We start from the raw sequence: 16010 nt of genomic DNA on the forward strand, positions 1-16010 counted from the left end.
ATATTCTGCATATATAGCTTTTTGATAAAAAAAAATCAAGTGCACATATCATGTCATCAAATAATATTATATTTGTAACCACTACAAAGCTTATCTCAAAATGATAGTTTGAAATAACAAAAGTTTTTTTTATTAGAAATGACCATAAAAATTACATGTCAACAAATTATCATTTTACATATTAACTTTATTTCTTTCCTTTCTTTTAGTTGTCATTTTAGTTTCTTCCCTCACATTATATGTTATTAATGTTTTTTTATGATAGAATTATTAATTATACTCTTAATTATAAAATTGTTAAAAAATTATTATAATATCCTCATATTCATTAAGTAAAGATTACTTAACAAATTAGTTTTAAGATACTTCTAATTTTTAGCTTTAAAATAATTGTATCTTCAGGTAAGATGACAAGTAAATGGAAATGAAGCCAGAAATTGCAGATAAAATTTACTGAATTCTCTTTTTACAGTAACAATTTATTTTTTTTAACTCTATTTATTTTAGAATAAATGTTTCATTTATATTTGTTAAATTTTAAAAGTATTATACTTTATTTTTTGAGATTTTTTTATTCAACTTTCTGTGTTATCTTTTTTTAATATCTACATGAAAATATAAATTATATGAATAATTTTAAAAATGAAAAATTTTGGATGCAAAAAACTATTTTCAAAGAAAAAAGTATGAACAATATATGAATAAAAGTAAAATAATAAATAGTAATTTCACCAACAATGTTATGTAATAAAACGAATAACAATAAAATTTTGTATGTGAAGATATTAATTTTTTAATTGATATAATATTTATGATAAGAATAATAATCTAAATAGATCCTCAAGGATTTAGGCATAGGAAAGATTTTGTCGCCAACAAAGATTAACTAGGTTTGAATTCTCCAACCTTCTATGTCGTTAGTCAAATACGTGTTCAAGTCAATTTGACTCATTGACGACTAACAAAGCATTCATATGTGGCCGTTAACTGTCGTACGTGACCGTTAAAGTGACACTTGTTACGTTCAGGATAATTTAGTCCCTGTTCAACGTAGCAATAACGATGTCATTTACACTTAGCATAAATGATGTTGCTTTTGAAGGATAGATTCATCTCTAAGGAAGGGCTTCAGAAGGGGAACTAGTTTATCTGATAATGTATTTTTTGGAGACTTATCTGCCTTAGAAGTTACTTTTTGAGGGACCTATCTATAAACCCCCGGAAATTAATGAATAAATAGTTAACAAATTAATTATTATTTAAAAAATTAGGAAATCAAAATTTTATAATCTAGAAGAGTAGAAATATTTAAAATATGAATTTTGACACTAATTTTACAGATTTTGGCCTAAAATCAGACCGAACCGGTTAAACCGGATTCAAATCGGGTCAAAGGCCCAACATATAAAATTTAACATTTAGCCCTCTTCCCTTCAAGAAATGGAATCACGCTTAATGAAGAGAGATTGAAGGGAGAACCCTAACCCCCAAATCACCACCACTTTCAAATTCTTCTAACTTCCAATTCGAAGCTCCGATCGCCGCACTGTTTGCAGCCACGTGACCAGCGCGTCGAGCTTTTCAAAACCATTTGAACAAATTGGTAAGAGAATTTCATTTTCTTGCTCATCCTTCCCCTGTTCAATTTTGAAAATTTGGTTTGTGGGTATTGAGGATTGTGGTGTTTTGATGTTTTAGGATCAACCTAGCTTGAGAAAATTGTTAGGTCTTGTCCAATTTATCTGTGGGTAAGGTAAGAAAACTATTAAACCCTTGTAAATTGTTGAAATTGGTAACCCTATGTCGATTATAGTAAAATTGTGTGGTATTAGATTAAATTGTATGAATTGGAATTAAATTGTTGGATGTTGGGTGCTTGATTTGAGCCTTGGAAACTGGAATTTCACTTGGTAAGGAGTTAGAGGCCTGGAACTTGTGGAAGGGGGCATTTCGAGGTGTTTTCTGTTTAGGAAAGAATCAGCCAAGGTATGGTTTTGGTTTTTCATAGTTAATGTATAATGTTACATGAGAACTTAGGCTAGTTGAATGTAGGATAAGTTGAATTGAGTGTATGGTGCATGTTTAGTGAATATGGGGCATAAATGTTGAAATAAATGTGGTATGGTTATTGTTGAATTGACATGAATTAGTTAGGTTGTATGAGAAGTTATGATATGTGTATATATATAGAAAATGGGTTGATGATTTGTTGTTGAATTTGGAGGAAAATTTATATGGATTTGTTGAATAGATTGTATGGTTTTGAATGTTGGTATATTATGGAGTTAATGGAAGTGTGTGATATTATGTAGTTATTAATTTATGTTGAGTTGGTTATGAATTTGGTTGGTTTGGATTGGAAACTTTGGTAAAAACTTGAGGTTTGGGTTTTGGTAAAACACAATTTCTAACAAACTTTGACGTGCTGTAACTTGGCCTTTGGACCCTCAAATTTAGTGAAACTTGTCTTAAATAAAAATTAAGTATGAGTAGTTTATGACGTTCAAAGAACGAACTAAAAATGATTTTTGACAAAAATGTTATATGTGCTTGAAGTTTGGGTTTAAAAACACAATTTTGCAGAAAACCAGGATTTCTGGTGTGCGTGCACACGCACAGACTAGGGTGTTGGTGAGAGTCGTGCATACGCACGAGGGGTATGCATATGCACACCCTTGGAATTTTGCAAGTTGTGCGTATGCACACTATAATGCGTCCGCACATGAGGAGAATTTCGTTTGGTGTGTGCATACACACAGTACCATGCGTATGCACGATGTCCTATTTTATACTAAAACTCTATTTTGTAACTCTTCGACCTTCCCGACAAGCTTGTGACCCTCCAAAACCACTATTTTGTTGAAAATTCACAATTTTTGAACTATCAACCATTTCTCTAGTTTTTCCAAACCTCTAAAAACTATGTTTAAGGTCCGAAGGCTAAGTTTAAGGCTACACAATATGAGTAAGTGTGTTGATGGAGCTAGTTTTAGCATCGGAAGAGATTTGAGAAATGTATAATTGACTTAATGAGGTATTGAAATTATGAATGAGACATAATTGAGAATGATGTTTACATTGATGAAATATGATTGAATAGTCACATGATTTATGTATTTGAAATTATCTGAGACATGAGTTTTTCTGGGTGAAAGCAATGACTTGTCGCCACTTGCTCCAGGCTGAGATTCGATGCACTGTTGACCCTCTGTTGCAAGATGTGACCGGGTACTTTAACTCCCCATGTTCCCCATGGGCATATATATACACACACACACACACATACACACACACACACACACACACACACACACACACACACTCACTCAATAACTAAGTTCTTTATAGAATAACTTAAAAACATAACCATAACGACTCCTAACCCTCTTTACAAGACACAATATTAATGGCGAGGGATAAATAAATAATAACTAAACTAATATAAGAATATCATATAAGCAAAATGCAATTAAACTCTTCGTATGCTTCTTCATTCGATTCCTGAAAAGATAAAAGTTGTAGGGGGTGAGAACCTAACCACATGGTCTGACCACAGATTTTTAGAATTGTCATATGTACATATTTAAAAAGAAAACCGTTTTCAAGCACAGTGATCATCGCTTGTCTTATAAGAAAAAACTTAAAAGTTTTCTAGACTGGATGAATGACCAACCTGTTCTAAGTATGGGTTCATAAGTCTATGCTGAACCATCTTAATTTTTCATGCTTAACTAAACTTCAATCAGAAACCAAACATGGCCTTCAGCCCATCACATAATCAATCATGGCCCCCGGCCCAAGCAACTCAATCAACACCCAATTCATCACAATCCAACCAATTAGTCACAAATACAAGAAATAAGGTTCAAACACAATCAAGAGCAATTACAGCAAGTTTGGCAATTAACAATTCAATAAAAATATTCACATACACCAAGTACAATATGCACACCCAAACAATGTCACATAGGTGCATATGATGCATGTCTGCCCTATTGCCAATGAGTCTCATTTGTCGGTTATATATCATCATCATCCTTCATTCAAAATCAATCATCATCATTCCTTATTATCACACTCCTCCTCATCACACCTCCCATTTCATTCATCAATAATCCAAACTCAAAACATACTTCATCATTTTCTAAATAAATCAAACTCAGAACATAATCATTTTCTTAATAACTCAAAATCAAATCATATAACCTTTAAATCCAAATCTTTCTAAATAACTATTTCAAACAAAGCCTCCACTTTTTATAAAAACTTCGACAGCATCTCCTCTAAAACTCGGACTTTGCCACCCTTACGAGTTCCATAAAAACCACATTTCCCAAGCCATTCTCAACCATTTTCAATATAAAAAAATGGTCAAATATCAAATCCTTTCCAATTTTTAAACCAAATCTGGTATCAAATCAGGTTCAACATCAAACCACTTCCAATTTTAACCTTTTTTAGTATAAATTCATTTTCAAATATCAATTCAACTCCAAAACTAAGAAAGCCACTTTTCATTGAATGACGTGTTCATTGCCTGATCCGAGCTTAGTCGCTTTTGATCCTGAAATTGAAAGAACTCTTTCACGTATTAGGCGAGCTCGACGCAGGTTAGCCTCTGAGGGTGGTGAAGTGATTGTTATCGATTCACCAGTCTCATCTGAGGGTGAATTTGAACCGCCATCTGAGAGCGAGACAAGCTCCTTTACTACTGATTCAGTTAATTCCAATGCAGGTAACATGGCAGCACCTAAGAGGATTACTCTCCAGGAAGCTGGAGTCCCAGATTTTACACTACAGCCGTACCAAGTGCATCACCTAACTCTAGCTGCAGATTTTGAACTAAAGACTGCACTAATCAACTTGATGCCCACGTTTCATGGCTTACCTACTCAAGAGCCTATTAAGCACCTTAGAGATTTCCAGACAGCTTGTTCTACTGTTAGGCGCAATGGTGCAGATGAAACTTCTATTCTGTTAACTGCCTTCCCGTTTTCTCTTGAAGGAAAAGCAAGGGAGTGGTACTACTCCCAACCTGAAGCGACTGTTACCAACTGGGATATGCTCAGGAGAGAATTTTTGGAAAAATACTTTCCATCTGAAGTCACAGATAGACTGAGAAAAGAAATCTCCTGTATTTTTCAATGTGAATCCGAAACTCTCTATGAGTACTGGGAGCGTTTTAAGAATCTTCTAGACGCATGCCCCCATCACATGATTGATAGACTAGTATTGATCATCTACTTCACTTAAGGCATGAACCCCCAGGATAAGACTACACTGGATAGTGCTAGTAATAGTTCTATGAAAAAGTACAGGACTACAGATAAAGCATGGCAACTGATCAGCAACTTAGCTGAGTCCACTAGGAATCACAGGCCGAGGTGCAGCCACTCAAAAGCTATTGTAGAGATCTCCTCTAGCGTTGAAACTACTGCCCTTACCCAGAGTATATGTGAAATAACCAACCTACTGAAACAGATGCAGTAAAATCAACAACAAACACATAAAGCTCAGCCTCCCCCACCACAACAAAGCCAACAGTTGGTTCCACAAAGAGTATGCGGGATCAGTGCTGATTATAGTCATTATACTGATGAATGTCTGCAGCTCCAACAGGAAGACAACACTGTGGCAGCCACTCAGAACTTCTATGACCGCCCAAATCAAGGATACAATCAACAAGGTGGCAACTACAACCAAGTTGGAAACTATAACCAAGGATGGCAAGACAACTCCAACCAAAGTTGGAGGGACAACTATAACAAAGGAGGCAGAGATAACAATGGAAACCAGAGGTGGAATAACAACAACAGACAGCAGAATTAGAATCAACCTTACAAAGCACCTCACCTGAGACAATCTCAAGGATCCCAGCATAACCAACAACAAGTTCCCCAGATCACCTATCCTAATTCCTCATCAAATGACGAGATGTTTCGATCTCTTGCACAAGGACAACAAGATATGCAGACACAGCTAAACCCTACTTTAAATGGTATGAATGCCACTTTACAAGCTCTCGCCTCCAAGATAGATTCACTACCTAATCCCATTAACCAACCTTTAATCTCCAGTGGAATTTCTTCTCAACCCCTACCTAATCCCAAAGGCGGCATCAATGCCATCACTTTGAGGTCTGAAACCACACTGCAAGAGAAGAACCATGAATAGCCGAGCCTACCAGAACACGCCCCAACTGAGGATGTAGTGGAAGTGGAAGATGCTAAAGAGGAAGAGGACATACAAGACATAGTTGAAGAAGAAGCAGCTCAACCACAGAATGAAGCACCAAAAGAAGCTAAAGCTGTATAGGACGCCATCTCTATCCCATTTCCACACCTTGCAAAGAAATCCAGGAAGCAGATTGAACTTGATCCCAAAATGATAGAAATATTCAAAAAGGTTGAGGTAAATGTTCCCCTTTTTTATGTTATTCAGCAGGTACCTAAATATGCAAAGTTTCTAAAAGATTTGTGCATACATAAAGATAAAATTAATGAATTAGAAACTATTCTTTTAGGTAGTTCTATATCTGCTTTAATGGGGGGTATACCTGAAAAATGTAGTGATCCAGGTCCATGTATGGTTAACTGTACCATAGGAGGTGTAATATTTTCTGACTGCATGTGTGATTTAGGAGCGTGTGTTAGTATAATACCATTGTCTATATATGATACTTTGAGGCTCCCTCTCTTAAAAAAGGTCGGCAGCTCATTTTGTGTTAGTAGATAAAAGAATTATTACAGTAGTTGGAATTGCTGAAGTTGTATTAGTGAGCATTAAGGGGCTCACTTTTCCTATTGACTTCTATATCCTGGAAATGCCCCCTAATGACTCAGGAAGACCATCATCAATCCTGCTTGGACGACCATTCCTGAAAACTTCGAAGTTCAAGCTAGATGCATTCTCAGGAACCTACTACTTTGAGATAGACGGCAGAACAGTGAGTTTCAGTTTAAATGAACCTATGAAGCACCCTCCGGAAGGTCATTCTATCTTCCAGTGCAATATTATTGATGAAACTGTAGCTGAAGTCACCAAGAAGAACTAGAAGAGAAGCATATGGAGCAAGGTCCAAGTGTGGGGACACCTTCTGAACACAATAAGGATACTTTACCATTATCACTAGCCCCGAATGATCCAGAGCCTAGCTATGAGCAGAAATTAGAATTAAAGCCCCTTCCTCTACACCTCAAGTATGCTTACCTTGAGGATAATAAGAAATTCCCAGTTATCATTGCAAAGGAACTCACCTCTCAACAAGAAGAGCAACTGCTCAATGTGCTGAGAAAACATAAAAAAGTAATTGGATGGAGCTTGCGGATATAGTAGGCATCAGTCCACAAGTTTGTGAGCACAGAATATATTTAGAAGAGGAAGCAAAGCCTATCCGTCAGCCTCAAAGAAGATTGAATCCCACCATCTTAGAAGTTGTCAAGAAGGAAGTGACCAGGCTATTTGAAGCAGATATCATTTACCCCATCTCAGACAGTGAATGGGTCAGTCTAGTACAAGTGGTGCCCAAGAAGTCTGGTGTCAAAACAATTAAGAATGAGCACAAAGAGCTCCTGACAACTAGAGTGCATAATTCATGGAGAGTTTGCATTGACTATAGGCGTCTCAATCAAGTCACTCGCAAGGATCATTACCCCTCGCCATTCATTGATCAAATGCTTGATCTCCTGTCAGGTAAATCCCATTATTGTTTTTTAGATGGTTATACAGGATATTTTCAAATTCATATAACTCCTGAAGATCAGGAGAAGACCACTTTTACATGTCCTTTTGGAACGTATGCTTATAAAAGAATGCCTTTTGGCTTGTGTAATGCACCAGCTACTTTTCAAAGATGTATGATGAGTATCTTTTCAGATCTCATTGAGAACTGTATGGAGGTTTTTATGGATGATTTTAGCATATATGGTAATTTATTTAGCCTTTGCTTGGATAGTTTATCTAAAGTATTAGACAGGTGTGTTAGCACAAACCTTGTGTTAAATTTTGAGAAATGTCACTTTATGGTAAAACAAGGAATTGTACTAGGACATGTTGTGTCTAATACTGGTATTTCTGTAGATCCAGCAAAGGTGGATGTCATTTCTAGTTTACCTTACCCCTCCTCTCTGAGGGAAGTCCGTTCGTTCCTTGGCCATGCAGGTTTTTACAGGAGATTTATTAAGGACTTCAGTAAGGTAGCATTGCCTTTATCCAGATTGCTGCAGAAAGATATTGAGTTCGAGTTCAGTGAGGATTACATGCAAGCGTTCGATAAGCTAAAAATCGCCCTGACTCAAGCCCCAATTGTGAGAGGACCAGACTGGAGCCAGCCATTTGAAATTATGTGTGATGCTTCCAACCATGCAGTGGGAGCGGCGCTGGCTCAGCGCGAAGGTAAGGATCCTTTTGTAATTGCTTATGTGTCTAAGACTTTAGATTCTTCTCAATCTAATTACACTACTACTGAAAAAGAGCTTCTTGTTATTGTTTTTGCTCTGGATAAATTCCGAGCCTACTTACTTGGTACTATGGTAGTAGTGTACTCAGACCATGTAGCTCTAAAATATTTATTAGCTAAAAAGGAGTCCAAACCAAGGCTAATACATTGGATACTGCTGCTGCAAGAATTTGATTTAGAAATTAAGGATAGGAGTGGTAACCAGAATCTAGTGGCAAACCACTTGAGTCGTCTTGAGCACATTAAGGATCACTCCACTCCTATAAATGATTCTTTCCCATTTGACAGCTTACATGCAGTATCTGAAATAATTCCTTGGTATGCACCTGTAGCTAATTATCTAGTTAGCCACACTTTTCCTCCAAATTTCACTAAACATCAAAGAGACAAGCTGAAAAGCGAGTCCAAATATTATATATGGGATGATCCATATTTATGGAGGTGTGGTGCTGAACAGGTAATTAGACGGTGTGTGCCTCAATCAGAATTTCAGTCCATTTTAGAGGCTTGCCACTCATCTGAGAGTGGAGGACATTTTGGCCATCAAAGAACAGCTAGAAAAATTCTAGACTGTGGATTCTGGTGGCCTACTCTTTTTAAAGACCCTGCTGAATTTTGTAAATCTTGTTCCCCTTGCCAAAGGTTTGGTAATTGATGACATGTCATCATGTCATGTTTTCTATGCTTTTTTATACAAGAAATTTATGATTAGTGCTTAAATATTGCATTCTTTGGTGCTTAAATGGTATATTTCTTTGATCTTTTGATTTGATAAACTTTGTAGGAAATAAGAAGAAAAATAAGCAAAAAGAGCACAAAATAAGCTAAAAAGAAGAAAAGAGGAATTTTGGGCACACTTTGAAGTTGGAGCACACTTTGGAGCCTTAGGCCACGCTTTTAAAAGCGTGGCCCATGACCAAATCAAGGAAGCTTCACAATCAGCACTCACAAAGCTCAGTTCACTAAGTGAACTTAGCTTTATCGTGAAAAATTCAGCATGGAAGCAAGAATTTTCGCTAAGTTAAACTTGGGTGTTCACAGCATGACCATGCCTCTTTCAAAGGGCCATAACTTGAGCTACAGACGTCCAATTGATGTGCTTTCAGTTGCGTTGGAAAGCTGACATTCAGAGCTTTCCAATGATATATGATAGTTCATATTTGGCATGAAATTGAGGCACAAATGAAAGGCATCTTTAAGGACAAAAAACAAGCAAAAATAGACCAAAGTGGCTTCACCAAGATTCGAAGTGGGAGCCTCTCACTTGCAAGGAAGGAGCGCTACTCCTAGAAATAAAAATGGGTACAACATTTCACTCAACAAGGCTCGAATCTAGAGCTTCCTTGTACAAGCACTCCTTACTCTCCACTCTTCCAAGGAAATCAACACCAATTTGCTTCCACCAAGGATCGAACTTGGAAGCATGAAGTCCACAACTAGGCGCTACAATGGGAGCTCAGTTGGATTTCCCAACTGAGCGCTACTCTCCTCTATTTCCCACACTTTTGGCACGCCAAGGAGCAAGCCTTGCGCACAAGTTGACACACCCAAGGCAAGACATAGAGCTCAATTCAATTTTCTAACTGAGCTCTATTGAAGAGCAACGTGAACAAGGGGCTGGCGCACCAAAAATTGGGCAACACAAAGCACATTGGGCGCTCAGTTTGGTATTTGAACTGAGCCATCCCCTGGGAGGTGCACCATGGGCCAAAAACCCATTAAAAATCCAAATTAATTCATTTCTTCACCAAATTTTAAAGCCCACATCATCACTCAAAGGCACGAGAACAAGTTAGAATAGGAATTTCATTTAAATTATAATTTATTTTCAATTTCATTTTCAATTTGTAAAGCCTATATTAGGCATCATTTTCATCTTTGTTAAGGAGCTGGCTCCACTAAGGAGCATTAGGATCAGGATTAGAGAGCTCTCTCTCTTTTAGTTTTCTTTTCTTTGTTTTGAATCTTGGGTGGAGAATTGAAGGAATTCTGTTTCATTCTCCCTCTAAGATTTCTCTTTGTTTGCCTTGCTGCATAATTTCAGTGAATTGCAATTTGAATCAAAGTTCTCTTACTGCTTTCATCTTCATTTCTTCTTCAATCTGTCTGCTGTTGAATCAAGGAAGGGCTTGAGATCTAAACTTGTTTTCTAGTCTCTTTGATTCCCTGAGATCTTCAATTTTATTTTGTAATTGAGTGAGCTCTTGGCTACTCTTCTATTTTACTGTTTCATTGAAATTGTTGATTCCTCTTCTGGAATTTCATGAATGATCTAAGTTCTTGCTGTTTTGATTTTTCAACACCTCTACATTTTTATTTTGATGCTGAATTGATCTGTTTCTAAATTTTATAATCTGAGAGCTCTTTAATTCACTACACTTTACAGTTTTCAGTTCTGTTTAAATTCCCAGCACCCACATCCATTTTATTCTTCCTGCAATTTAGATTTCCAGTATCTGTTCTCTAAGTTCAGCTTCATTGCTTTCTTTAATTCCCCGCACCCAATTCCCTTTACATTTGATGCAATTTACATTTCTTGTCATTTAAGATTCTGTCAATTTACATTTCTTGCTCTTTAAGTTTTCTGCCCATTTACATTCTGCAATTTAAATTTCACTGCAATTTAATTTCTGTTGTTCAACTTCACACAATTCACTCAATGTTAGCTTGACTAAACTAATCACCCACTAAAGTTGCTTGATCCATCAATCCCTGTGGGATCGACCTCACTCTAAGTGAGTTATTACTACTTGATGCGACCCGGTATACTTGTCGGTGAGTTTAAGGTGATTGGAATTTGTTTTCCAAAAATATCCTATCAGTAAGATATCCAAGAAGGATGAGATGCCTCAACAGATTATGCTTTTTTGTGAAATTTTTTATGTTTGGTGCATTGACTTCATGGGTCCATTCCCAAATTCTAATGGTTACTTTTATATATTGTTAGTTGTAGATTATATTTCTAAATGGGTGGAAGCAATTCCTACCCATACTGATGATGCTAACACTGTTGTTTCCTTTGTTAGAAACCATATTATTTGCCGTTTTGGATCACCACTATCAATCGTGAGCGATCAAGGCACTCACTTTTGTAATAGGAGACTAACAGGATTACTGAAGAGGCATGTGATAATTTACAAAGTAGCAATAGCTTACCATCCCCAGACCAATGGGCAAGCAGAAGTCTCTAACAGAGAGATAAAGCATATTCTGGAGAAGATAGTAAAACCTCATAGGAAGGACTGGAGTGCTAGGCTACAAGATGCACTCTGGGCATATAGAACAGTATACAAGACACCCATTGGGATGAGCCCCTTCCGCTTAGTATACGGAAAGGCTTCCACCTTCCAGTAGAGGTGGAACATAAGGCTTTCTGGGCTGTGAGGGAGTGCAACATGAATCTTGAAAAAGCTGGTGCTGAAAGAAAGCTGCAACTAGCAGAACTGGAGAATCTTCGCCTAGAAGCATATGACAACTCCAGGCGATACAAAGAAAAGATGAAGGGTGTCCATGACAAGCACATAAAAAGGAGAGAATTCAGACCAGGGGAGTTAGTTCTTCTTTATAACTCCAGACTGAGGCTTATGCCAGGCAAACTGAGATCAAGATGGGAAGGTCCATACAGAGTAGAAAAGCAGAGTAATACGGAGTTTTCCACCTGCGTCATCCTTCTAGCTCCAAATTCTTAAAGGTCAATGGACATCGCTTCAAGCTTTATCACGGTGAGAAGATAAAGAATAACAAAGAACTAGAGGTTTTCCTCTTGGAAGACCCACCAACAGAAGTAGAATGAGCCTAACGAGTATCCAACTTAAGGACGTAAAAGCAAAGTGCTAGGTGGGAGACAACCCACCATGGTATGATCGTTCTTTTTTAGTCTTAGTTTTATTTTACTTTATTCTATTTTCATTTATGATGATGACTCTTCTCATAATCTCTGCATATAGCTGCATATAGTTTACATTTGCATTTGCATTCTGCATAAAAAAAAACGCACACGACGCGTAAGCGTCGCTGACGCGTCCGCGTCATAGTTGCGTTGGGAAGAAAATAAAATTGAACAGAAAGTCACGCGAAAGCGTGGCTGGAGGCGTGCCTTAGGCACAATCACACCCACGTGAACGCGTCGCTGACGCGTCCACATCATTTTGAAAAACCAGCCTCCCACGCGAACGCGTGCCCCTAAAAATCGACGTAAAAGAGGTGTATAGCAGAAAGTTATGATGGAGTGGGACTGGAATGATGCTAGAAGCACAAGCCCTATCACGCGACTGCGTGCCCCACGCGTCCACGTCGTTTTGCAAATATGGCCATCCACGCGATCGCATCACCCACGCAAACGCCTCACCCTAAATTTTGGCAAAATGAGTTTGAAACAGAGAGTTGCGCGACCGCACGGCTGCACTCGCGCCACTAGCACAAATCAAGTCACGCGATCGCGTGACCTACGCGTCCGTGTCACTTGAAAAACATCGCACACCATGCGACCGCGTCAACCACGCGTCCGCATCACATGCGACGCACAGCTTATCCAGATCAGCCAAATATCATATCTTTTCTTCCCCAATCCTAATTTTTCTTATTTCTTTCTTCTACCCTCCTTCCTTCTCTATTCTTTCTCACTTTTTACTTTCTATTTTTCACATCATCATCAAGATTATTTTCTTTCCTTCTTCCCTTTTTACTTTTCAATTATTATTATTATTACTTTTATTTATGTTTTCTTCTTCTTTTAATTTTCACTTTCATTATCTATATTTTTTTTTCTTTTCTTTTTATTCCTTTAATTGGTGTTAGAAATCTAATTAGGTGATTATTTTCTTTTATATTTTGCTTGTGGATTACTAAGGAATTGTTTGATAATTAACATTACTTCTTAAAGGGTTGCTTGATAATTAACATTACTTCTTAAAGGGTTGCTTGCATACTCAATTTACTACTTTCAATAACATCTTTACCATGCATGCTATGTGTTTGTGAAAAAGCCCGTATGGCATTGCCTACTAAATTTTTCTATTCTACTACTCTAATGCTTGTTTTTCACAAAATTCCTTTTATATTTTATTAATTAAATATAATTGTCAATACAGACAGATTGTTAGTTTGAAAGGGTTGGTAATCTAACTTGGACATTGAATGCTTGATCTATGCTACTCATGCCTTTGCCGGCATGCCAATAAACATCTTGCATTTAATTGCCATCACATGCACTTGCTATATTACCTTTGATGAACTTTTCACATGTAGTCTAGACTATAACTTAACGACATCCTTCTTTACCGTGCATTGATTATCACCCATAATATTTGCTCCCTTGCTCGAACCCTTAGCTTTACATATTACTTTCTCTTTTTCCTTTTTCAGGATGGCCACCAAGAAAGGCAAGGAGAAAGCTACTCCCAAACCACCAGCAAGGAGAGGAACAAAAAGAACATTAATGGCAGAGCCATCTTCAACAGCGGTGAAACCCTCAACAAAACGAACCAAGAGGATCATCAAGGTTGATGAAAAAGAGAAAGCCTTTCCAGCAAAGGACACTGCGCGGTTCCCTAACCGCTACTGTGAGCAGATGTTCCCCGTCCTGGCAGAGAGGAATTATAACAATGAGTACTTCTTATCCTCCCGACCAACATTGCTGAATTTGTTGAGCCCCGCATTAAGCGAAGACAATGGGAATTCCTACGGAGACAGCCATGGTAGGTTAATCTTTCCTGGGTAGTTGAATTCTACTCCAATTTTCATAAGTTTCTAGGCAAAATTCATAAGTTTATTTTAGTTTATTTTCATAGGTTACTTTCTATTTTAGTTTATTTTCATAAGTTTCTAGGCAAAATTCATATTTCTGGACTTTACTATGAATTTGTGTGTTTTTTTGTAATTTTAGGTATTTTCTAGCTGAAATTGAGGGAGCTGAGCTAAAATCTGATTCAGGCTGAAAAAGGACTGCTGATGCTGTTGGATCCTGACCTCTCTGCACTCGGAATAGAATTTCTGGAGCTACAGGAGTTCAATTGATGCGCTTCCAATTGCGTTAAAAGTAGACATCCAGAGCTTTCCAGCAATATATAATAGTCCATACTTTGCTCAAGGATAAACGCCGTAAACTGGCGTTCAACGCCAGTTCCATGTTGCAGTCTGGCGTCCAGCACCAGAAACACGTTACAAGTTGGAGTTCAACGCCAGAAACAGGTTACAGCCTGGCGTTGAACGCCCAAAACAGCCCAGGCACGTGAGAAGCTTTAGTCTCAGCCCCAGCACACACTAAGTGGGCCCCAGAAGTGGATTTCTGCACTATCTATCATAGTTTACTCATTTTCTGTAAACCTAGGTTACTAGTTTAGTATTTAAACAACTTTTAGAGATTTATTTTGTATCTCATGACATTTTAGATCTGAACTTTGTAATCTCTGACGGCATGAGTCTATAAACTCCATTGTTGGGGGTGAGGAGCTCTGCAGCGTCTCGATGAATTAATGCAAGTACTTATGTTTTCCATTCAAACATGTGTGTTCCTCTCTAAGATACTCATTCGCGCTTAACTATGGAGAGGGTGATGATCCGTGACACTCATCACCTTCCTCAATCCATGAACATGTGTCTGACAACCACCTCCGTTCTACATTAGAATGAATGATTATCTCTTAGATTTCTTCATCAGGATCTTCGTGGTATAAGCTAGATTGATGGCGGCATTCATGAGAATCCGAAAAGTCTAAACCTTGTCTGTGGTATTCCGAGTAGGATTCTGGGATTGGATGACTGTGACGGGCTTCAAACTCGCGAGTGCTGGGCGTAGTGACAGACGCAAAAGGATAGTCAATCTTATTCCAGCATGATCGAGAACTTCCAGATGATTAGCCATGCTGTGACAGAGCATTTGGACCATTTTCACTGAGAAGATGGGAAGTAGCCATTGACAACGGTGACACCTTACATAGAGCTTGCCATGGAAGGAACTTTGCACTTTTTCATGCATGAGGGAAGAGGAATACAAAAGAAAAGCTGAAATTCAGAAGACAAAGCATCTCCAAAACTCCAACATATTCTCCATTACTGCATAATAAGTATTTATTTCATGCTCTTTTATTCCTTGCAATCAAATTTGATAAGTGAATTGTCTTATTGTTTTCCTGACTAAGAGTTACAAGATAACCATAGATTGCTTCAAGCCAACAATCTCCGTGGGATCGACCCTTACTCACGTAAGGTATTACTTGGACGACCCAGTGCACTTGCTGGTTAGTTGTGCGAATTTGTGAAGAATTGTGATTTCCAATTTCGTGCACCAAGTTTTTGGTGCCGTTGCCGGGGATTGTTTGAGTTTGAACAACTGACGGTGAATCTTGTTGCTTAGATTAGGAAAATTTTGTCTTTTGGGTCAGAGTCTTTTATATTCTTTTCAAAAATTTTTTTTTTTCAAAAAATATTTTTTTTCTTAGTTATTAAAAATACTTCTTCAAAACAAGTGTTACATTTACAGCTCAATTGGCTAGAGCATTGGTTTATGTTCTTGATGATTGGGCACCGGTTTCATTAAAAATCTTTTTCAAAA

At 37.6% G+C, this 16010-nt stretch overlaps 1 non-coding gene across 1 annotated transcript; it reads right to left on the reverse strand.

Moving 5' to 3' along the window:
* Nucleotides 1–5112: 5112 nt before the first annotated feature.
* LOC112745221 (small nucleolar RNA R71) lies at nucleotides 5113–5220 on the reverse strand. Its single transcript, XR_003173159.1, has one exon. It is a non-coding gene; the product is annotated as a small nucleolar RNA R71 (small nucleolar RNA).
* Nucleotides 5221–16010: the final 10790 nt, after the last annotated feature.

Source organism: Arachis hypogaea, chromosome 14 (genome assembly GCF_003086295.3).
Source record: "Arachis hypogaea cultivar Tifrunner chromosome 14, arahy.Tifrunner.gnm2.J5K5, whole genome shotgun sequence".
Taxonomy (NCBI): domain Eukaryota; kingdom Viridiplantae; phylum Streptophyta; class Magnoliopsida; order Fabales; family Fabaceae; genus Arachis; species Arachis hypogaea.